The sequence below is a fragment of the Papio anubis genome, chromosome 1 (genome assembly GCF_008728515.1).
Source record: "Papio anubis isolate 15944 chromosome 1, Panubis1.0, whole genome shotgun sequence".
Lineage (NCBI taxonomy): Eukaryota > Metazoa > Chordata > Mammalia > Primates > Cercopithecidae > Papio > Papio anubis.
Window position 1 is genome coordinate 134114698 of NC_044976.1, and position 25374 is coordinate 134140071.

The 25374-nt window shown below is 39.9% G+C and overlaps 1 long non-coding RNA gene across 1 annotated transcript in view; it reads left to right on the forward strand.

Annotated features, from left to right (window-relative positions):
• The window catches only part of LOC108582061, a 39474-nt gene that overhangs the window by 3617 nt on the left and 10483 nt on the right, over positions 1 to 25374 (forward strand). Inside the window, exons 2-3 of the long non-coding RNA XR_001895209.3 lie at positions 16042 to 16084; positions 19281 to 19386. This is a non-coding gene — a long non-coding RNA (uncharacterized LOC108582061). The remainder of the gene's footprint in view (positions 1 to 16041; positions 16085 to 19280; positions 19387 to 25374) is intronic.

Below are 25374 nucleotides of genomic sequence, written 5' to 3' on the forward strand. Positions count from 1 at the left end.
AAATTGTGCTGCTATAAACATGAATATGCAAGTGTCTTTTTTTCACAATATGATTTTTTTCCTCTAGGTAGATACCCCATAGTAAGATTCCTGGATCAAATGGTAGCTGTACTTTTAGTTCTTTAAAGAATCTTCATACTGTTTTCTATAGTGGTTGTACCATTTTATATTTCCACCAGCAGTGTAATGTTCCCTTTTCACCACATCCACACCAACATCTATTATTTTTTTTATGTTTAAATTATGGCCATCCTTGCAGGAGTAAGGTGATTTTGCATTGTGGTTTTGACTTTCATTTCCCTGATAATTACTGATGTTGAGCATTTTTCATATATTTCTTGGCCATTTGTATATCTTTTGAGAATTATCTGTTTATGTTCTTAACCCACTTTTTGATGAAATTCTTTTTTTTTCTTGCTGATTTGTTTGAGTTCTTTGTAGATTTTGGATATTAGTTCTTTGTCAGATGCACAGTTTGCAAATATTTTCTCCCACTCTGTGATTTGTCTATTTACTCTGCTAATTATTTTTTGGCTGTGCAGAAGATTGTTAGTTTAAGTAAATCCCATGTATTTATCTTTGTTTTTGATGCATTTGCTTTTGAGTTCTTGGTAATAAACTCTTTGCCTAAACCAATGTCCAGAAGACTTTTTCTGATATTATCATCTAGAATTTTCATAGTTTCAAGTCTTAGATTTAAGTCTTTAACCTATCTTGAATTGATTTTTGTATAAAATGAGAGATGAGAATCCGGTTTAATTCTTTTACATGTGGCTTGCCAATTATCCCAGCACCATTTGCTGAATAGGGTATCCTTTCTCTACTTTATGTTTATGTTTTTGTTTATGTTGTTGAAGATCAGTTGACTGTAAGTATTTGGCTTTATTTCTGGGCTCTCCATTCTGTTCCATTGATCCACATGCCTGTTTTTAGACCAGTATCAAACTATTTTGGTAGCTTTAGCCTTGTACTACAGTTTGAAGTCACATAATGTGATGCCTCCAGATTTGTGTTTATTGCTTAGTCTTGCTTTGGCTATGCATGTTTCTTTTTTTTGTAATTGTTTTTCCTAGTTCTGTGAAAAATGATATTGCTAATGGGAATTTCATTGAATTTACGGATTGCTTTTGACAGTATGGCATTTTTACAATATTGATTCTACCCATCAATGAGCACGGGATGTGTTTCCATTTTTCAGTGTTGCTCTAATTTTTTTCAGCAGTGTTTTGTAGTTGTCCCTATACGGCCCTTTCACATCCTTGCTTAGGTATAGTCCTAAGTAATTTTTTTTGCAGCTGTTGTAAAAGGGGTTAAGTTTTTTATTTGATTCTCAGTTTGGTTGCTGTTGGTGTATAGCAGTGCTACTAATTTTTCTACATTAATTTTGTATCCTGAAACTTTACTGAATTCATTTACCAATTGTAGAAGCTTTTTGGATGACTCGTTAGGATTTTCTAAGTATACAATCATATCATAGGCAAACAGCAACTGTTTGACTTCTTCTCTACTGATATGGATGTCCTTTATTTATTTCTTTTGTCAGATTGTTCTGGCTAGAACTTCCAGTACTATACTGAGTAGAAGTGATGAATGTGGGTATCCTTGACTTGTTCCAGTCCAGTTCTCAAGGAGAATGTTTTCTTTTCTTTTCTTTCTTTCTTTTTCTTTTCTTTTTTTTGAGACGGAGTTTCGCTTTTGCTGCCAAGGCTGGGGTGCAATGGCACGATCTTGGCTGACTGCAACCTCCACCTCCCAGGTTCAAGCGATTCTCCTGCCTCAGACTCCCGAGTAACTGGGAATACGAGCATGCACCACTATGCCCGGCTAATTTTGTATTTTTAGTAGAGACGGGGTTTCTCCATGTTGGTCAGGCTGGTCTCGAACTCCTGATGTCAGGTGATCCTCCCAACTCGACCTCCCAAAGTGCTGGGATTGCAGGCATGAGCCACCACGCCCGGTTCTCAGGGAGAATGTTTTCAACTTTTCATCATTTAGTTGGCTGTGGGTTCATTATAACTGGCTTTTATTATCTTAAGGTATTTTTATTCTATGCTGATTTTGCTAAGGGTTTAAATTATAAAGGGATGCTGGTTTTGTCAAATAATTTTTTTACATTTATTAAGATGCTCATTTGATTTCTGTTTTTAATTCTATTTAATGTGGTGTATCACATGTATTGACTTATGTATGTAAAACCATCCCTATGTCCCAGATATGAAACACATTTAATTTTGGCGAATTATCTTTTTGATATTCTGTTGGATTCGGTTAGCTAGTTATTGACTCAGAATTTTTGCATCTATGTTCATCAGGGATATTGTCCTGTAGTTTTCTTTTGTTTAAATGTCGTTTCCTGGTTTTGGTATTAGGGTGATGCTGGATTCATAGAATGATTTAGGGAGTATTTCTTCTGTCTCTGTCTTTTGGAATAGTGTCAGTAAGATTGGTACCAATTCTTTTTTGAATGTCTGATAGAATTTAGCTGTAAATCCATCTGGTCCTGGACTTTTTTCTTGTTGGTCCTGACCCTTATTTATTACTGTTTCAATCTTGCTACTTGTGATTGATCTTTTTAGTTTCTGTTTCTTTCTGGTTTAATCTAGGAGGGTTGTATATTTCCACGAATTTATCATGTCCTCTAGGTTTTCCAGTTTGTATCCATAAAGGTGTTCATAGTAGCCTCGAATGATCTTTTGCATTTCTGTGGTATCAGTTGTAATATATCCTATTTCATTTCTAATTGAGTTTATTTGGATCTTCTCTCTTCTTGGATGCTCTTGCTAATGATCTATTGATTTTGTTTTGTTTATCTTTTTTTTTTTTTTTTTTTAGATGGAGTCTTGCTCTTTTGCCCAGGCTGGAGTGCAGTGGTGCGATCTTGGCTCACTGCAACCTCCACCTCCTGGGTTCAAGCAATTCTCTTGCCTCAGCCTCCTGAGTAGCTGGGATTACAGGTGCCTGCCACCACACCAAGCTAATTTTTGTATTTTTAGTAGAGATGGGGTTTCACCATGTTGGTCAGGCTGGTCTCGAACCCCTGACTTCATGATCCACCCACCTCAGCCTCCCAAAGTGCTGGGATTACAGGTGTGAGCCACCGTGCCCGGCCCTTGTTTATCTTTTGAATCAGCATATATATATATATGTGTGTGTGTGTGTGTGTGTGTGTGTGTGTGTATTTTTTGTGTGTGGTTTTTTGTTTTAATTTCATTTAGTTCTACTCTGATCTTTGCTATTTCTTTTCTTTTGCTGGTTTGGGTCTGGTTTGTTCTTGTTTCTCTGTTTCCTTGAGGTAAGAGCTTAGACGGTCTACTTGTGCTCTTTCAGACTTTTTATGTAGGCAATTAATTCTGTGAACTGTACTCTTTGCTGTATTCCAGAGATTTTGATAGGTTGTGTCGCTATTATTGTTCAGTTTAAGGGATTTTAAAATTTCCATCTTGATTTTATTATTGACCCAAAGATCATTCAGGAGTAGATTATTTAATTTCCATTTACAGTTTTAAGGATTCCTTTTAGAGTTCATTTTCAATTTTATTCCAGTGTAGTCCAAGAGAGTACTTGATTTAATTTTGATTTTTTAAATTTATTGAGGCTTATTTTGTGGCCCTTCATATGATTTATCTTGGAGAATGTTTTACATGCTGATGAAAAGAATGTATGTTCTGCAGTTGTTGGGTAGAATGTTCTGTAGATATCTGTTAAGTCTCTTTGTTCTAGGGTATAGTTTAAGTCCATTTTTTCTTTGTTGATCTGTCTAGTGCTGTCAGTGCAGTGTTGAAGACCCCACTATTATTGTGTTGCCATGTCTCAATTCTTAGGTCTAATAGTAATTCTATTATAAACGCAGGAGCTCCAGTGTTAGGTGCATATATATTTAGAATTGTGATATTTTCCTGCTGGAATAATCCTTTTATTTTTATATAATGCCCCTCTTTGTCTTTTTAAACTGTTGTTGCTTTAAAGTCTATTTTGTTTGATATAAGAATAGCTACTGCTTGCTTTTGATTTCCATTTGCATGAAATATCTTTTTCCACCTTTTTACTTTAAGTTTATGTGAGCCCTTATATGAGTCTCTTAAAGACAGCAGACACTTGATTGGTAGATTTTTATCCATTCTGCCATTCTGTATATTTTAAGTGGAACATTTAGGTCATTTACATTCAACATTAGCATTGAGATATGAAGTCCTGTTCTATTCATCATGCTAGTTGTTGCCTGAATATCTTGTTTTGTGTGTGTGTGTGTGTGTGTGTGTTATTGCTTTATAGGCCCTGTGAGATTAATGCTTTAAAAAGGTTCTATCTTGGTGTATTTTGAGATTTTATTTCAAGATGTTGATCTGGCCCCATCTCTTCCTACATAAGTCAGCTGTGCTATATGAAATTGCATCCAAAGAAATAAATCACATTTCAAAATGTAATGGCCTTTTGAAGTATTGTATTTTAGACAATCTCTGACACTAAGCTTTTTCATTGCTAACATGAAATAGTTGTATGATCAATAATATACTTATTAGCATTTATATATCTGAACAGATATATTTAATTCACATGTGAAGAATTAATGTGCTAGCCCAGATCAAATGGACTCCTTTAACTTCCATTTTAGTCACAGCCATCTCACTGGCATACAGAGGTAAGCAGAGGAGGAGAAGAATAACAAGCCCTAATGAGTAAGATCTATTTTCACAAGTAAATTCCATCTCCAGATAAAAAGGAATGGGAACACCACACATCATTATTCTACTGCAACAGGCAAAATCTCCAAGGCTGGCTGACAGTGTTCAATTGCTTCTAATAAGAGCCAGATATTCCCAAAACTTTCAATTATATTTGCAGATATTTTTTAGATTGGTTCACAGTAATTAAATGGCTCATATAAAGTTGTAAAAATTATATCAAAAATAATATCACAGAAACTTTTATTGTGTATATATGAAAGTGAATGGTTCTATCTTGAAAAGGTATATGAATGGTTCTAATCTTGAAAAGGTATGTGCTGAAGATTGCCCTCAGAGAATGGTGTTACAGTCAGCTGGAATCACTCAACTCACAGGCAAGATGAGTCCCAGTGATGTCAGTTGCTCTAGAGCTCAGCACATTAACTTTTCTTGGAAATGTCAACATTATAAGCCAATGATTCCTTAAGCAGCCCTTTGTCTTTACTAACTAAATACTAAATTATCAAACATTTCAACTTGAGTAATTGGAACTTTCTTGTTGAGAAACAGTTAAGAACTTTGCCTTGGTCAGGTACAGTGGCTCACGCTTGTAATACTGGCACTTTGGGAGGCTGAAGTGGGCAGATCATGAGGTCAAGAGACTGAGACCATCCTGGCCAACACGGTGAAACCCCGTCTCTACTAAAAATTCAAAAATTACCTGCATGTGGTGGCACATGCCTGTAGTCCCAGCTACTTGGGAGGCTAAGGCAGGAGAATTGCTTGAACCCGGCAGGCAGAGGTTGCAATGAGCCGAGATTGCACCACTGTTCTCCAGCCTGGCAACAGGGTGAGTGTAGGGAGACCCCCTGAAACTATTGCTATGGAATAAAAGATGAAATGCTCCTGATTATTGTAAATATAAAATTGCATGCATGCAGGATTGTGCAAAGACAATGCCAGGTTGAACTGCCAGAATGAGCCAACAGCGCGTGATGTGCTTCCCCCTGCAGAGAGCCTATGAATGGACGTGCAGTCAGGGAGGTTTCACATCACCAAGATTCCTATCCCAGAAAAGCAGATGTTCATAGCTCTGGGAATGGAATGTGACCCTTGTGGAGAGCCTATAAATGCACGCATGAGGGGCATCTGTCCATATGGATAAGATAGGGCTATAAATGCCCTCATCTTGCCACAGCTCTTCTAGGCATCTTTAGGGTTAAGGCATACTCCCTTCTGAGAATTTCTGGTCTAACCGGTTGTCTAGCTTCACATCCTGTTTCTATGGATTGCTGGTAACCAGCTTTTCTACAACTGTTACTGCTGATTAATATCTTGGTAATCATAGGTTATGGAAAGACTGTGTTTCTGTTTTAAGGCTCTGTTAGAAATTACTGATGCACACACTATATTTTAAATTCTTATCTCTGTATACCGTACTTCTGCATATAGATATTATGTTAAAGAATTACTTCATCCCCAAGTGACCATTTCACCTCATAATCAAATGACCCTAAATCCCTCACTAACCTACCCCTACCCTCACTAAACTTAATAATAAATGCTGGTATATCCAGTACATTGGTGGCACTGCGGGACCAGAAGGAGGTGACCACCCTGGACCCAGCTTTCACTGTCTTGTGTGTGTCTATTATTTCTCAACCTGCCGATCCACCTGGGAACAAAGAGAGAGCCCTGTTGCATTGCGGGCTGCTGGCCAGATCCTGCAATAGGTGAGACTCCATCAAAAAAAAAAAAAAATACTTGGAAACTCATGGTTCTTTGTTTGAAATACTGTGAGGAAAATTCATAAAGAGACAGTTATAATTTTCCAAGAATAAGAACCAAAGAATCGATTATGTTTGAAAACATTATGTATTTGGGTAGTATGTTAGATGTAACAATGATATATTTCTCACAATTCTGTGGTTAGCATGGGTGTTCTTTTGCAGGGCCTGGATGGGCTCAACCATGTGTCCACAACCTTCTGAGAGTTAGACTCAGTTGGGACAGTTAGATCTCTCTGTATATTGTCTTTAATCTTTAAGAAGGCTGGCCTCCTTCACAGGATGCTGTGAATGTTCCAGAAAGACAAGCCCTAATGTGCGAGTAACTGTCAAATATCTGTTACTGACTCATGGACCAAAACAAGTCACATGGCTAACCCCAAAGTAAATGTAAGTGTGATGGTCAGTTTTATGTGTTAACTAGGCTATATCACTCAGTTATTTACTCAACATGAATCTAAGTGTTTTCGTGAAGGTATTTTGTAAATATGGTCAACATGTACAATCAGTGGGTTTTAAGTAACGGAGACTACTTTGAAATGTGCATGGCTCTCATTTAATCAGTTGAGTGCCTTAAGAGCAAAACGCAGTTCTCAAAGAGCAGAATTGTGCCTCTAGACTGTAGCGTTAACTCTTGCCTGAGTTTCCACCCTTATCAGCTCCTGAAATTGCATAAATAAAAATTTAATTCCTTAAGATAAATCACTCTCTATATGTCCTGTTACTGTGTTTCTCTCAACAATCCTGACTGATGCAGTAAAGAGCTATACAAGAGAGTGGATAAGGAGAGGCATAATACATTAGGGTCAATAGTGTGACAATGTACTACAGTTTGTCCTTGGGCCCTGTATTTCTTTTTTGTCCTTCAAAATAGTTTTCAAGATGGGATTCGACATGTAATCAGTATACTAGGAAAATTGCTGTGAGAGATGGTGGGGAGAGAGCCAGAAAAGGCACAGAGAACCTTCAGATATGATCCAGCTCTGAAACCTGTGGAGGAATCGGGAAGGATTAAGCAGGAGGAATTTCAGATCATAGCACAGTTCTAAGAAAGATATTTTCAGGCCAAAGAGGAGGCTTTGAACCAAATTGCTTATCTGAGGCATCCTGAGATTCACAGGAATAGGACTCCATTAGTGATCCTGCTGTTGAAATGGGAAGCATAACCTTGCACACAAGTAGTGGTGAATCAGACGGGCCATAGCTGAAGTTATCACCCCATTATACTCTCCATGGAAGAAGATCTGAGTAGTGCATCTGTCACAACCCACGTGATTCATGCTCCTTTCATATTTAGAGTACTTTTACTGTCTATCAAGAATGTCAGTCTCGTTCAATCATGGCATCAGGCTTTGAGTCCATACTTTATAATCTACTTCAGGCCCAGTTGCAATTGAGGTTCTTCTGATTATGGCTTATCTTTATCCAGAGATCTGAACAAAGGGAAAATTTGTGTGCTCTCATTTACTTAATTTAAAATGGTTCTTCTGATTTTGTCTTATCTTTTCCCAGAGATCTGAACAAAGGGAAAAGTTGTGTGCTCTCATTTACCTAATTTAAAATGGTGAGACAGAGACATGGAACAGCAATAGACACTATTGTGGTTTGGATATATGTCCCCACCTAAATTTCACATTAAATTGTAATCCCCATTTTTGGGGGTGGGTACTGGGAGATAATTAGATCTTGGGGTGGGTTTCTCATGAATGATTTAGCACCATACCCTTGGTACTGCTGTCACGAAAGTAAGTGAGTCTTCATAAGATCTGATTATATAAAAGTTTGTAGCACCTCCCTTATCTCTCTCCTGCTGCTCTAGCCATGTAATGTGTCATCGTCCCCTTCACCTTCTGCCATGACTGTAACTTTCCTGAGGCCTTCCCAGAAGCTGAGCAGATGTCAGCCTCATACTTCCTGTACAGCCTGCAGAACTGTGAGCTACTTAAGCCTCTTTTCTTTATAAATTACCCAATCTCAGCTATTTTTTTTTAATAGCAATGTTAGAATGGACTAATATAGACACTTGTTTTCAAAAAGAGAATGAATAGGGTCCTGGTTGTGGGAAAAATGGAGTTGCAGCATTTCTTCCACTGAATACAACTCTCAAAGCTAGCAGAATGAAAGCACAATTCAAGAAATCTGAAAAGTAACTAATAGCTGGTGGATTAAGGAAGACCAGAATTCAAGTTCAAACAAATCAACGGTAAGTATTCTGCATTTCCTTTCCTGTGGCATCCCCCAGGAACTAAGAAGTAAAAAGTAGAGAGCAAAAAGAAAGAAGTCCTCTAGTTATTGTGCAAAAAGTGGGTGGAAAATCATGTAACTCTCAGAGTATATACATTCTCTTTTTTTCTTCTTCCTTTGTTCTTGAGAACTCTAACCCTTAATTAATCCCCTGGTGATGAAGCAACTACTAGAAATAAGAAGCTTAAGGACTGAAAACCCCGAGGGAGCTAAAAACATCCTCCTGCTCAGTAGTGCTGCCATAGCAAGAGGGTGTCCTGCTTTTGCTTTTTGTCCTCATGCTTCCTAATTCTAGATGGAGATAAAGTTGCAAAAGTGCATAACCAAACCTCAGATACTTAGCTAAAGCACTAAAATAAGCAGTCCTAAGGCGCAAGAAAGAGCCAGAAAGTTTGTGGGGAGACAAGAACTGAGAAAAACAACTTTATAACATTATTTATAAATTTTTAGGTCTATCCTTAAGTTATACATGTGTAGATATTATACACCACTGCCCAGATTTGAGACCAATTGGGCAGCAAAAATGTGTAGTAGATTCAAATAAATTGTAAATAATTTACAAATGGAATTGGCACTGAAACTACAGCCTACAGAAGGCAGGTCAAAACTTGTGACCCTAACCCAGCCAATTCAACTATCTCCTAAAGAAAAAGTTAACATTTTCCACAGGATGTAAACAGAAGCCAGAAAAAATTTTAATATTTAGAATTTTCAAGATACAACCCCAAATTACAAGACAAATAAAGAACCAGAACAGTTACAATTCACATAGGAAAAGAAACCAACGCCGATGCCAACATGACACAGATGTTGGAATTATCTTACAGCATGCAATTATGGATACTCTTGAGGCCAATGAAAAAATAGAAATTTTCTGTAAAAAGATAGAATATTTAAATAAAAATCAGAGAAAATTTTAGAGCTGAAAACATGACAAAAAGAAAAAATAACTACCGGATGATCTCAGTAGAAGAATAATGGCAAGAAAGAAAATCAGGGGGCTTGAGGATACACCAATAAAACTTACTCAATTGAAATGTCAGAGAAAAAGTACAAAAATGTCAATAGAACCTCAGGAACTTATTAAAAAAATAGGACTAACATTTGTATCAGTGAAATCTGACAAGAAAAGATAAAATGCTGAACAATATTTCTGAAAAATACCTAAATTTCTCCAAATTTGATGAGAGACTTAAACCTACACATTAAAAAAATCATAGCAAACCTCAAAACAAGAAATCCACACTCAGGCATATAATAGTCCAGTTACTGATAACTAAAGACAAAGAAAAATGTAGAAATCAATCAGCAAAACAGTAACACATTATCTTTAGGGGAAAAATGACACAAATAGGTACAGATTTCTCATCAAAAATTAGACTCCAGAAACAACATTTTTTAAAGTGATGAAAGAAAAAAATCTTGTCAACTTGGAATTCCATATCCCTTAAAAATATCCCTCAGGAATGATAAAACAAACACGTTTTCAGATGAAGATAAACTGAGAAAACTTGTTTCCAGAAGACTTGCTCTAAAACGTTTGCTAAAGCAAATTCTTCAGAGATGGGAAATGACAACAGAAGGAAATTGAAACACCAGGAATGAAGAGAATAAATGTGGTAAACATCTGGGTAAATATAACAGACTATTCTTCTTCACTTGAGTTTTTCAAAATATGTGTGACAGTTGAAAGCAAAAAATGTAACACTACTTGATAGAGTTTTTAATGTAGGTAGAAATAATATATAAAACAACTATAACAATTATAAGAGGGAAGACTAAAGGCACCTATATGGGGTAAGACATCTACATTCCATTTAAAGGAATAAAATACTATTTTAAGTGGACCACCATGAAAAGGTTAAGTATGTACGTGGGTATCTCACAGTGACCACTAAAAAAAGATATATTAAAATATGCAATAAACAAAATAAAATAAAAATATGTTCAAATAACTTTTGAAAGTTATTCAAATCTTTCAAAAAGGAAAGAAAAGAAATATAAATAAGGTATTATTAGTCCATTTTCACACTGCTATAAAAAAATGCCTGAAAGTGGGGAATTTACAAAGAAAAGAGGTTTAATTGATTCACAGTTCCACATGGGTAGGGAGACCTCAAGAAACTTACAATCTTGGCAGAAAGCAAGTGGGAAGCAAAGACCTTCTTCACATGGTAGCAGGAGAGAAGAGTGAGTGAAGGAGAAACTTCCCAAACACTTATAAAACCACCAGAGCTTGTGTGAACTCACCCACTGTCATGAAAACAGCATGGGGGAAACCACCCCTGTGATCCAATCACCTCCTACTGGGTTCCTCCCTTGACATGTGGGGATTATGAAGATTACAATTTAAGATGAGATTTAGGTGGGGACACAGAGCCAAATTATATCATTCCACCCTGGGCCCCTACCAAATCTCATGTCTTTTCACATTTCAAAACCAATCATGGCTTTCTCAGTCCCCAAAGTCTTAACTCATTTTAGCATTAACTTTAAAACCCACATCCCAAAGTCTAATCTGAGAGAAGACAAATCCCTTCCACCTATGAGCCTGTAAAATCAAAAGGAAGTCAGTTACTTCCTAGATACAACACTGGCTGCTTTCATGTCTGGAGTTGAAGGTCTGTGGCTTTTTCAGGTGCACGGTGCAAGCTGTTAGTGGATCTATTATTCTGGGGTCTGGGGGATGGTGGCCCTCTTCTCACAGCTCCACTAGGTGGTGCCCAAGTAGGGACTCTGCATGGGGGTTCCAACCCCAGGTTTTCCTTCTGCGCTGCCCTAGCAGCGGTTCTCCATGAGGGTTCCACCACTGCAGCACACCTCTGTCTAGACATCCAGGCATTTTTATAAATCCTCTGAAATCTAGACAGGAGCTCCTAAACCTTAATTCTTGTTTTCTGCACACCAACAGGACCAACAGCACATGGAAGCTGCCAAGGCTTGGGGCTTGCACCCTCTGAAGCCATGGCCTGATCTGTACCTTGACCCCTTTTAGCCACAGCTAGAACACCTGGGATGCAGGACACCAAGTCCTGAGGCTGCACACAGCAGGTGGGCCTTAGACCTGGCCCATAAAAACATTATTTTTTTTCCCCTAGGACTCTGGGCCTCTGTTGGGAGAGGTTGCTGTGAAGGTCTCTGACATGCCCTGGAGATATTACCCCCCACATTGTCTTGGCAATTAACATTTGGCTTCTCATTACTCATGCAAATTTCTGCACCTGGCTTGAATTTTCCCCAGAAAATGGGTTTTTCTTTTCTCTCGCATTGTCAGGCTGCAAACTTTTTAAACTTTTTTTTTTTTTATTTATTTTTATTTTTTGAGATGGAGTTTCACTCTTATTGCCCAGGCTGGAGTGCAATGGCATGATATCAGCTCACTGCAACCTCCAACTCCCAGGTTCAAGTGATTCTCCTGCTTCAGCCTCCTGAGTAGCTGGAATTACAGGCATGTGCCACCACACCTGGCTAACTTTGTACTTTTAGTAGAGATGGGGTTTCTCCATGTTGGTCATGTAGCAGGATGAGCAGCAGACAAAACTCCTCAGACACCGAGTTAAAGAAGGAAGTGGTTTATTCGGCTGGGTGCATCAGCAAGACACCTGTCTCAAGAGCTGAACTCCCTGAGTGAGCAATTCCTGTCCCTTTTAAGGGCTCACAACTCTAAGGGGGTGTATGTGAAAGGGTCGTGATTGACTGAGCAAGCAGAGGGTACATGACTGGGGCTGCATGCACCGGTAATTAGATTAGAACAAAACAAGATAGGGATTTTCTCAGTGCGTCTCTACAATGTCTGTAATCTAGAGATAACATAACCGATTATGTCAGGGGTCGATCTTTAACTACCAGGCCCAGGGTGCGGCGCCGGGCTGTCTGCCTGTGGATTTCATTTCTGCCTTTTAGTTTTTACTTCTTCTTTCTTTGGAGGCAGAAATTGGGCATAAGATGATATGAGGGGTGGTCTCCTCCCTTAGGCTGGTCTCAAACTCCTGACCTCACGTGATCCACCCACCTCGGCCTCCCAACCTGCTGGGATTACAGGCATGAGCCACAGCACTTGGCCAAATTTTTAAAACTTTTATGCTGTGCTTCCCTTTTAAACGTAAGTTCCAATTTCAGATCATCACTCTCAAGTTAAAAGTTCCACAGATCTCCAGGGCATGGGAAGGATGCTGCCAGTCTCTTTGCTAAAGCATAGCAAGAGTGACCTTTGGTGCCAGTAAGTTCCACATCTATATCTGAGACCTTCTCATCCTGGATTTCACTGTCCATATCACTCCTAGCATTTTGGTGAAAACTATTGAACAAGTGTCTAGGAAGTTCCAAACTTTCCCACATCTTCCTGTCTTTTTCTGAGCCCTTCAAACTATTCCAAACTCTGCTTGTTACGCAGTTCTAAAGTTGCTTCCACATTTTTGGGTATCTTTTTAGCAGTCTACTGCTACCAATTAACTGTATTAGTTGGTTCTCACACTGCTGGAAATAACTGCTCAAGACTGGGCGATTTATAAAGCAAAGAGGTTTAATTGACTCAGTTCTGCATGACTAGGGAGGCCTCAGGAAACTTACAATCATGACAGAAGGTGAAGGGGAAGCAAAGACCTTCTTCATATGGTGGCAGAAAAGAGAGAAGAGTGAGTGAAGGAGAAACTTGCCAAATACTTATAAAACCATCAGATTTTGTGAGAACTCATCCACTATTGTGAGAACAGCATGGGGGAACCAACCCCATGATCCAATCACCTCCCACTGGATTTCTCCCTCAACACATGGGGATTGTGGGGATTACATTTCTTTCTTTCTTCCTTTTTTTTTTGTTTTGAGGAGGAGTTTCACTCTTGTTGCCCAGGCTGGAGGGCCATGGCGCGATCTTGGCTCACCACAACCTCCACCTCCCAGGTTCAAGTGATTCTCCTGCCTCAGCCTCCTGAGTAGCTGGGATTACAGGCATGTGCCACCATGCCCTGCTAATTTTATATTTTTAGTAGAGACAGGGTTTCTTCATGTTGGTCAGGCTGGTTGCGAACTCTCGACGTCAGGTGATCTACCTGTCTTGGCCTCCCAAGGTGCTGGGATTATAGGCATGAGCCACCACACTTGGCCATTGGGGATTACATTTCAAGATGAGATTTAGGTGGGGACATAGAGCCAAACCATATCAAGTGGTAACCAAAAACAAATAGTAAAATAGTAGCTATAAATACAAAAATGTTATTAATTACATTGAATGCAAAATGCAAATTAAGCACATTAATTAAAAGATAGAAATTATTAGAATTAATTTAAAAAATATAAATCAACTACTTTCTCCATGAAACTCATTTCAAATATATAAATAGATTAATAGTAAGGTAAAAGAAAAGTTATATCAAGTAAAAACTAATTGAAAGAAAGCTGGAATGGCTAACAATATCAGATAAGCAGATTTCATAACAAAAACAATTAGCAGGGATAATAAAGAATATTTCATAATAATGCATGCATCAATTCACCAAAAATAACATTTCTTAATGAGTTTGCACACAAAACAGAACTTTGAAACACATAAAGTGAAAACTGCCAGAACTAGAAGAAAGAAGTATTGTGTATATTGTGCATTCACAACAGTAAATGGAGACATCAATACTCCTCTCAGTAAAAGGAGACAGAAAAATCAGCAAGACTATAAAGAATTAAACAGCACCAGCTACCAAAGTGTGTAGCTTACTTTTATAGAGCATTACATCCACCAACAGCAGAAATCATGTTCTTTTCAAGTACACATAAAACATTTTTCAAAATCACTCGTGGCTGACAGCCACAAACAGAGTTTTACCCACATATTTATTGACAGGAAGCCAGTGATAAGCATTGTTTCTGTAGATTATAGATTAGCTGAAAGCATTCCTTACGGGAATCAAAGGGATGGGCTGAAACAAAGGGATGAGCTCTGGCTAGTTATGTGCAGAAGGAACATGTCTTTAGGCACAGATTGCTCATGCTATTGTTTGTAGTTTAGGAAAGCCTTAAGTGGTTTTCCACCCTGGGTGTGCCAGGTGTTCCTTACCCTCATTCTGGTAAACCCACAACCTTCAGCATGGGCATCATAGCCATCATAAGCGTGTGACAGTGCTGCAGAGATTTTGTTTATAGTCAGTTTTGGGGCCTATTTATGGCTAGATTTGAGGGCCTGTTCCCAACATGTTCATCTTTTTTGTTTTTGCAAGACCATAAAAGCAAAGGCAGCTTTATCACGGTGAGCTATTTATCACAGGAGTCAGGATCTGCATCTGCAGGCTGTACAAAGAAACAACACAGATTAAAAGCACAATCATCATTGAAATCACAGAGCTTCCAAGTGCTTTTATCTATTTTAATGGGTTACTAGATGCTAATCTGTCTGCAGCTCCTTCAAGTACTCCAGTTCCTGGCATAAAGGTCAGGTGTGTCTGGGCTGCTTTAAATATTTGTTTTTTAAATTTTGCAATATTCAAAGACAAGTTTGTAGAGTGTACTTCTTGATGCTTTGTTTATTCTTTCCCAAATTTTGATCTTATTAGGAGCCATTAATAGTTTCCACAAATCCTTATGTTTAGCTCTCAGAGCGGGCCATATCATTTGAGGTTGAGGTACCACTATACCACCATGTTTCCAGATAATAGGAACTCTTGCCGTACTTCTTATCATTTCTACCATCTGACCATTTTGTTTAGACCAGCTGAACATAGTGTGGCCATGGCACACAGACTGTGAGGTGCAATTCAAGCTAAACATCCCCTTAGGGAACCAATCAATAATGATTCCATAGGAATCATTGCACAGCACCTCTGCCTGTTCTACAATGCAATCTTCCCAAACAAGTATGTTCATTATTTCTGGTCAGGTCCAATTCTGTTTACAAATAGGTTTTTGAGGGTGGTATGCCTCAATTATAGGAGCAGATTAATTATGGTAAATACTGAGATCAGAAAGCCTGTGTAAATGTGTCATAGAGTGATTACATCCAGGCATTATTGCCAGCCAAGATTGATAGCGAGGGGATAGGCAACTAGTGGCCTTTCCTAAACATATAGGCGGATGTTCAAATCCTAAAGAAATAGTCATAACAGTTCCTTCCTTGTGTGGGTGAGATGGGCCTATATCATCTGTAGGACCAAGCATCCAAGAGCTATCATTAATGTATACCTCCACTGGGGGGTCCAGCCAAGTTACAGGCCATAGAAGTGGTGGAAAAGGTAAATATGCCCAATAAGTATAATTGTTCTCTGTATCAATCCTTGTTAAAGGAATACTCATGGCAATGGTGATCACTGCTGTCAGAGCTATCATTAATTACTCATTGTGACTGGTTGTCCCACTTTCCCTAGGTTTTCTTCTGCCATCTGTGACAACTTCTTGATCTGTCCCCAGGTAGGTGGCTGTGTTTGACGGGTGTTTTTTTGTGACAGTTGGGGTCCTCCTCAGTGTCAGTCTTGACATGGCTGCAACCTGGGGGTCCTTGGGATCTTCCCGGAATCTCTTCCTCAGCATCTGGCTCATGATAAGGTTTCAGGTGTCTTGATGGTATCCAAATCGGCTGTTGATTTGGTCCTGGAGAAACACAAGCATAACCTCTCCCCCAAGTTATTATTTTACCTATTTCCCAATGTTTTGTTATCAGATTTCTCCACCAAACCAGTTGTTCTGCTTCTGTCTTTGCAACTGGTTTCTGTAGATGCTGTTCATCTGCTGCTAACATCTGGCCTTTAGGCAGGTTCAAAAAATTTAAAGTTAATAATGCTAGATTCAGTTGCATATGGGGTGTGCCATAGTCCCTCTTTTCCCCCCTCTGCTTTTGCAACTGCTGTTTCAGGGAGAGATTTATTCTTTCCACTATGGCTTGTTATTGAGAATTATATGGGGGTACCAGTAATGTGTTTAATATTCCATATAGAGAAAAATGTAGCCAGAGCTTGGCTAGTATAGCTTGGGGCATTATCTGTTATAATAGAAGCTGGAATGCCCATCACCACAAAACACTGCAAAAGGTGATGTTTAACAGAGGCAGAAGACTCTCCTGATTGGCATGTATCCCAGACAAAGTGAGAAAAGGTGTCCACACATACATGTACATAAGCTAGTCTCCCAAACGAGGGAACATGTGTGACATCCACTTGCCAAAGAGAGTTAGGTTCCAATCCTCGAAGATTGACTCCTCCTGTAAAAGATGAGGAATGTACCATTTGGTAAGTTGGCAAGTTGGGCATCGCTGGATAATAGATTTAGCTTCTTTCCAGGTAATTCTGTATCTGCGTTTGAGACCAGAGGCATTAACATGGGTTAAATTGTGAAAGTGTCTAGCATTAGATCAATCAGCCATTTGATTCCCTTCAGTTAAAGGTCCTGGAAGAGGTGTATGAGCCCTAATGTGAGTGATGTAAAAAGGGTGCATTCTACTTCTAACTGCTGTTTGCAATTCGGTAAATAAAGTCATCAGTTGTTCATCTGTATGAAATCATAACTAAGCGTTTTCATTTAACTGTGTGGAATGAACCACGTATGAAGAATCAGAAATCATATTAATAGGCATATCAAAAGCAGTCAATACCTTAATTACAGCTACAAACTCCACTTTTTGAGCTGAAGTATAGGGTGTCTGAAAAACTTTACTTTTTGAGCCAGAATAAGAAGCTTTCCCAATTCTAGACCCGTCCGTAAAAACATTCTCAGCACCTTCGATTGGTTTAAATTTAGTTATTTTAAGGAGAATGCAATTAGTTAATTTCAAAAATTGAAAAGGTTTGTTTTAGGAAAATGATTATCGAGAATACCCACAAAGTCAGCTAAATGGATTTGCCAAGTAAGACTATTTATAAAAGCTTGCTGTATTTGTGCTTTCATGAGAGGGACAATAATTTTTCCAGGATCATATCCATGTAATTTAACAATTCATGTTCTCCCATTACCTATTATAGTAGCGATTTGATCCAAATAAGGAGTTAGAGTCTGTGAATTAGCATGTGGAAGAAAAAGCCACTCTACAAGATCTTGCTCTTGAAAAATAACATCAGTAGGTGAATGCTGAGTTGGAAAAATTAGCAAATCTAGAGCCTTTTCTGGATTTATTCTATTTATTTAAGCTTTATGAACTTGCTTTTCAATCAGCTGTAACTCTGTCTCAGTTTCTTTTGTTAACTGCTGAGGGCTAGTTAGTCTAGGATCTCCTCTAAGGATAGAAAATAGATAACTCATTTCATAGGTAGGAATGCCTAGAGCAGGTCATATCCAATTAATGTACCCTAGTAATTTTTGAAAGTCATTTAATGTTTTCAATTGATCCCTACATATGGTTATTTTCTGTGGCACAATGGGAGTGTCATTTACTAAGGTCCCCAAGTAGAAGTAAGGAGTAATAGTCTGAATTTTGTCAGGAGCTATAATTAAACCAGCACAAAAAACAGAATTTTGCAAGTGATCATAAAATTGGAGTAATATTTCTCGAGTGGGGGCAGCACAAAGTATATAATCCATATAATGAATAATGTAACAGTGTGAAAATTTTTTATGAGTAGGTTCAATTGCTTGCCCTACATACCTCTGGAAAATTGTTGGACTGTTTAACATGCCTTGTGGCAACACTTTCCAATGAAAATGCTTAGCAGGCTACAGGTTGTTTACTGCAGGAATTGTAAATGCCAACTGTTCACAGTCTTGCTCAGCTAAGGGGATAGTAAAGAAAGAGTCTTTTAAATCTATGATAATTAAAGGCCATTTTTTTGGAATCACAGCAGGAGAAGATAATCCTGGCAATAATTTCCCCAGGGGTTGTATAACTGAATTAATGGCTTTAAGATCTGTCAACATTCTCCACTTACCCAATTTTTTCTTAATTATGACAACTGGAGAATTCCAAGGGGAAAATGTTGAGGCTATATGTTCATTTTTTAGTTGTTCATTAATGAAGTCCTCTAAAGTCTCCAGTTTCTCTTTACTTATTGGCCATTGCTCTATCCAAATTGGCTTATCTGTTAACCATTTTAAAGGTATAGGTTCTGGAGGCTTAACAATGGCCGCCATCAAAATGATATCCTAAACCTTGGCAGAAACTTTGTCTTTCCACTTGAAGAGGTTCTTTCAAACCTTGCAATTTTTTCCCTAGTCCCATACCAGGGACATACCCCATTTCACGCATCATATGTTGACTTTGAGGGCTATATAATTGTTCTGGAATTAGAACTTTTGCTCCCTGTTGTTGTAATACATCTCTTCCCCATAAGTTTATAGGTACAGAAGTTATAATTGGTTGAATAGTCCCAGGTTGCCCATCGGGCCCTTCACAGTGCAAAATATAACTACTTTGATATACTTTAGGGGCTTTACCAACTCCAACTATGTTAAATTGAGCAGGTTGAATTGGCCACATGGACAGCCAGTGCTGTAGAGAAATGATTGAAATGTCCGCTCCTAGTTCTACCAAACCTTTAAATTTCTTTCCCGGAATAATTATTTCACAGGTAGGACATTTATCAGTAATTTGATTCACCCAATAAGCCACTTTGCCTCGTTTATTTGTGCTTCCAAATCATTCTGTTCATTTAATTTCACTTTTCCCCATTTCTACATACAGCACAATCGGGAGCTGTACTATATGCTTTCCTGGCTTTGCTTTCCAGGGAAGAGAAGTAGATACAACAATTTGAATTTCCCCATTGTAATCTGAATCAGTGCCTCTGGTATGTACTTGCACTCCTTTTAAATTTAAACTAGACTTGTCTAGAAGTAATCCTGTTGTCCCCACTGGCAGGGGTCTTGGAACTTTTTGCGGGGGTTCCCCAGGCAGAAGGCTCACAACTTTTGTGCCGCATAAATCTACTGCAGCACTATGGGCTGTGGTGGGGGACAGACATTGTACAGGGGTGGGGAAATGGTCTGAGCCAGAAATGCCCTGGTTTGGAAAGGGGCCCGGAATGGACCCTTCATGGCATTTCCCGAAATCGGGTTCTCATCTTTATCAAACTTAGAGTGACACTGATTAGCCCAATGATTTCCTTTTCTACATTTTGGACATATTCCAGGCTCAGCAGTTTTCTTTTCTCCCTCAAGTGGTGGACTGACTCACTGATTTTTTTCTATATTCTTTTTTTGTATGACCGTGCTTCCCACAGTTAAAACAAGTTCCAGGAAATGGAGTGTTTCCTTTACCCACTTTCAGTCCTGCCATGGTTTGTGCCAACAAAGTAGCTTTATGCAAATTACCTCCAATACCATCACAGGCCATGATATAATCAAGTAAATGTGCTTTCCCTCTAATAGGTCACAGAGCAGACTGGCACTTGGGGTTAGCATTGTCAAAAGTTAATAACCACAACACTATATCCTGAGCAGTTGAATCTGCAATCGCCTTTTTAAGAGACTCCTGTAACCGAGCTATAAAATCTGTGTACGGTTCTTTTGGTTCCTGTTTTACATCACTAAAGGAAGGGTATTGTTCTCTACCTGTAGTGATTTTTTTCCCCCATGCTCTAATGCACACTCCTCTAAGCTGTTCTATGGCATCATTCTGCGTGACCACTTGTGCATCTAAACCAGCCCAGCTGCTGACCCCCAAAAGTTGGTCTGCAGTTATATTAATTTGAGGTTGGACCTGGGCATTGCGAGCAGCCTGAATGGAAGTTTCATCTGCCCACTAAGTTTTAAATTGTAAGAACTTAGCAGGAGTCAGACAAGCTCGAGTAAGAGCATCCCAATCAGTAGGAACCATCCGACTGGAAACAGCAACATTCTTTAACAGTCCCATTACAAAAGGAGAACCTGGTCCATATTGATTAATAGCTTGTTTAAATTCTTTGAGTAATTTAAAAGGAAAAGGCTCAAATGTGGCTACATTTCCCTGTTGATCTGGGGGGTATATTCCAACAGGGAACTGCCAAGCCTCTACATCACCCTCTCATCTAGCTTGCTGAATTCCTGCCTGAGTAGAACTGAGAGCGGTCGCTCAAGGTGCTGCTCGAACAGTCACTGGGGCAACTACTTTTCACCCATTGTGCTCTGGAAAAGAAAGGTCTGGAGGGTCAGGTCACTCTTTTTCTTCAAAATAATGAGGGAGTGCAAAGGGTACGGACAAACCTCTCCCTCCTTTGCTGCTTTAGCTTTAGCTGGCAAACAAACCTGCTCTGTCACCTCTTCTGTTACTTCATTATACTTTCCTTCCTTCTCATCATCAGTGTGAAAAGGTTCCAAGGTGGAATGAACCAGAGCCCACAATTGTCCCATTGTTACCCTGAGGCTTCCGAGCTCCCCTTCTTACTTACCATGGGGATTGCTTAAGACTACTTGAGTGCCCTCCAGCTTAATTCCACATTCTCCAACTGTTGCTCCAGCGACCCTTTGACCCAGGTTCAAGCCTCACATATGGGCACCACTTGCCGAGACCAGCTCGGTCATGGAGACCCTAACCCAGCAGCACTAGAGGAATTAAAGGCACAAACACAGAAATATAGAGTGTGGAGTGGGAAATCAGGGGGCTGACAGCCTTCAGAGCTGAGAGCCATGAACAGAGTTTTACCCACATGTTTATTGACAGCAAGCCAGTGATAAGCTTTGGTTCTATAGATTATAGATTAGCTAAAAGCATTCTTTACAGGAAACAAAGGGATGGGTCTGGCTGGTTATCTGCAGCAGGAACATGTCCTTAAGGCACAGATCGTTCATGCTATTGTTTGTGGCTTCAGAACACCTTAAGCGGTTTTCTGCCCTGGGTGGCAAGGTATTCCTTGCCCTCGTTCTGGTAAACCCACAACCTTCAGTGTGGGTGTCATAGCCATCACGAGCATGTGACGGTGCTGCAGAGATTTTGTTTATGGCCAGTTTTGGGGCCTATTTATGGCCAGATTTGGGGGTCTGTTACCACATAAAATGAATGTTACAAATTTTATAAAATGAAATAAAACAAAGTATGCTCTGTGGCCATTATGGGATTAAACAAGAAATTAACAATTCAACAAGACTTGGGCCATTTCTAGTTCTTCTAAATGCTGTTTATTAACTGAACATTTCTTTCTTAGTTAATCTCTATTTTCTACACCTTATTCTATAAAGCTTTTGAAGTCCATTGAATTTTCATCATTCTCTGTGGAAAGCTGCTTAGCTAAACCCACAAGCTAATTAGGTATATGTTTTCTATCTTTTATTTTACTACAGGAACAGTTCTGCTAAGTGTTTATAATGATAACACATGAGTCACTCTGTTTCAAACCTCCAATAACAGTCTCCTCAATGCATTTCTGTTTTTTTTTTTTTTTGAGACAGAGTCTCACTCTGTCACTAGACTGGAGCACAGTGGCATGATCTCAGCTCGCTGCAACCTCTGACTCTGACTCCCTGGTTCAGGTGATTCTCTTGCCTCAGCTTCCCACGTAGCTGGGATTACAGGCATGCACCACCACGTCCAGCTAATTTTTGTATTTATAGTAGAGACGGGGTTTCACTATGTTGGCCAGGCTGGTCCTGATCTCCTGACCTCGTGATCCACCCGCCTTGGCCTCTCAAAGTGCTAGGATTACAGGTGTGAGCCACTATGCCTGGCCTCCTCAATGCATTTCTAGCACTCACTAAAATTTGTATTCCATTTCTTCAGCCTTTATCAACAGGTGACTTGTGGTTTTTTCCCAACTTATCCCTGCTGCCTTTAAACTAAGAAATTATGCTTCTTGCTTTAATTGCCGTTAAGTATCAGTGACAATTTCAATCATAACAATCATCAGGTTTGTACTTTTTATCTGAGTTCCTAAATGTTCCAAAAATGTTTCAGAATTACCTACTGCCATGATTTTTGAAGGTGTCTTTTGCAAGACACAATGTTAATGGTCTAATAAGTTTATTATATCTCCACTAACATGTTCTGTATGCTTTTATGGAATGAGGCAGCTCCTGCTGCCTGGCCTCTCTCCACTCCTGTCAGCCACTCTATGGTGGAGCAAAGTTGTGACTGAGCCTGGGTGCTGTTGTGATGCAGCTAGGTGTGAGCCCCAGAGTGAGAACTTCTAATTGTTTTCTAGGTGTGCCCATGGACCAATCAGCATGTACGTTCTCCCTTTTGAGCTCATAAAAACTCCAGACCCATCCAGACTCCTACAGACAGTCAGGACTACCAGCTGTGTGAGGGAGCTGCCCACTTCAGTTCTCCTCTTCACTAAGCTGGATACTCATTGGGACAACCTGCCTGCAGAAAGGAGCTACCCACTTCGGGTCTCCTGAGAGCTGTCCTGTCACTCAATGAAGCTCTTCTCTGCCTTGCTCACCTCATTTTACGTACCTAATTCTTCCTAGACACGGGACAATAGATGTACCATATGACCCAGCCATCCCATTACTGGGGATATACCCAAAGGATTATAAATTATGCTGCTATAAAGACACATGCACACGTATGTTTATTGCAGCACTATTCACAATAGCAAAGACTTGGAATCAACCCAAATGTCCATCAGTGACAGATTGGATTAAGAAAATGTGGCACATATACACCATGGAATACTATGCAGCCATAAAAAAGGATGAGTTTGCGTCCTTTGTAGGGACATGGATGCAGCTGGAAACCATCATTCTTAGCAAACTATCACAAGAACAGAAAACCAAACACCGCATGTTCTCACTCATAGGTGGGAACTGAACAACGAGATCACTTGGACTCAGGAAGGGGAACATCACACACCGGGGCCTATCATGGGGAGGGGGGAGGGGGGAGGGACTGCATTGGGAGTTATACCTGATGTAAATGACGAGTTGATGGGTGCAGCAGACTAACATGGCACAAGTATACATATGTAACAAACCTGCATGTTATGCACATGTACCCTACAACTTAAAGTATAATAATAATAAATAAATTTAAAAAAAAAAAAAAAAAAAAAAAGACACGGGACAAAAACGGAGGGCCCACCAAATGATGGGACTAAAAGAGTTGTAACATAAACAGGGCTGAAACATGCCCCACCACTCACTACATTGTGGGCAAAAAGAGGGAGAGAAACACTGTGGCCCTTCTGGGATCTTAAACCTAGGTGCTCCCTGAGCCAGGGCTGTGGCTCCTTCTTTGGGGCTCTGCTGTTTCAGCTTGCAGGCAGCACCATGTTCCCCATGTCCAGATGCAGGTGCCCACAGCAGAAGCCACTTGCAGTGCATCTGATTCAGCCATAGGCTTGCATGGAGCCAGTGCCTCTGCTGGCTGCTGGAGCTGCCTTCCCTGCCACAGCAGCTGGTGTGCATGGCTGTACACTATGACTGGACCCCAGACTCACTTATGCACACTTCACTGCTCCACACCTGGCTCACCGTTGGCAAGCATGGGATCCAGGCCAGTAGCATGAGCCAAGCACTCCCTGCCAGGCCAAGTGGGCAGAACAAGCCCAGTGGGGCCAAGTAAAACTTCAGCAAAGGTGCCAACAGCTATAGAGATTTCCAGCTAGAAAAGTGACACCCTAAGGATCTCAAGAAACTAAGAGAATAGTGAACATTTTTCAGGTTTTGGAGAAATGGAAGAAACTGAGGGAAGGAGTTGCTGTGAAGAAAAGTGGTCTGGCCCCTAGCCTCAGCAGATGAGACTTCTGAGCCTCATCTTTAGCAACTGAGAAAAGTGCTCTGAACTCTATGAAGTGGAAGAGTTACATTGGTAGGAGAACACAAGGAAAAGGAAAAGAGAATTAGGAAATAAAGAAAAGAAAAAGAGAAAGGTTTACTTCAGAAATGTGAAATTGAGTGCAAGTTATTTGGGGATCAAGATAAGTACCCCCAACTCCCCTCTTGCAGTCTTTCCCATAGGTCAGTGGCAAGCTGAGCACTCCTTGCCAGTGCCATTGAATGAAGGGGTTGGGATCAGCCCCAGTGCCATCCGACCATCCCAAAGGCAACTTCCTTCCCCAAGGATGGGCCCTTCCCCCACTCCCCAGCAACCCACATGTGGGCAGCTGCCATGAAGCTGCATTAGTAAAGATGCCCTGGAGGTGTGGTCTAGCTAGAGCTCCTTCCAGCTCTGAAGATTAGTAATTGCATACCATAGACCACACCGCAGCTTCTGAACTCCACATGGCAGGTGCCCACCCTGAAGTTTCACTTTCTTCTGGGCTACCTGCTGCCCAGAGATGCCTCCTGAATCAGGAGATTAATATGGTTCTCCAGGAAAGCCATCAGTGAGCTGAGACTATTACTACAGGCAGTAAATTGCCTTGCTTTACTAATTTGCCTGTGTTTTGAGGGGCTTGTTCTAGTGTGACTTGCTAATTTACTGTAACCTCCTTGTGTGGTGATGGGTAACTACACTTGAGTACTCCACACAGGGGTGCGCTGGGTAGATTTAGGAATTCCTCCACTGACAGTGAGTGTGAAGGCAAGCTTCACGCAAAACCTCCTTACCCTTACTACTCAAAGAGCCCTCTCTTCAGTTTTGTTAATCTCACTCTTGGTGCAGCTTGGGAGTCTGCTAGTTAGAAAGATGGCAGTGGCTATAGGCTGGATTGCCAGAAAAGAAGTTGGCCTAGTCTTGGTATTCAGGTGGAGAGCTTGAAAAACTTGAAGAGTACCTGTACCCAAATTGGACTGTGTTTTAATGGATAATGGCTATATTTCCCCTGTTAGAAGGATCCCAATGAAAGCACTTCGTTATTATGTTCCCAAAGGTCTAGTTATTCAGACTTCCCATATGTTTCAATGTAGTTAATCAGAAT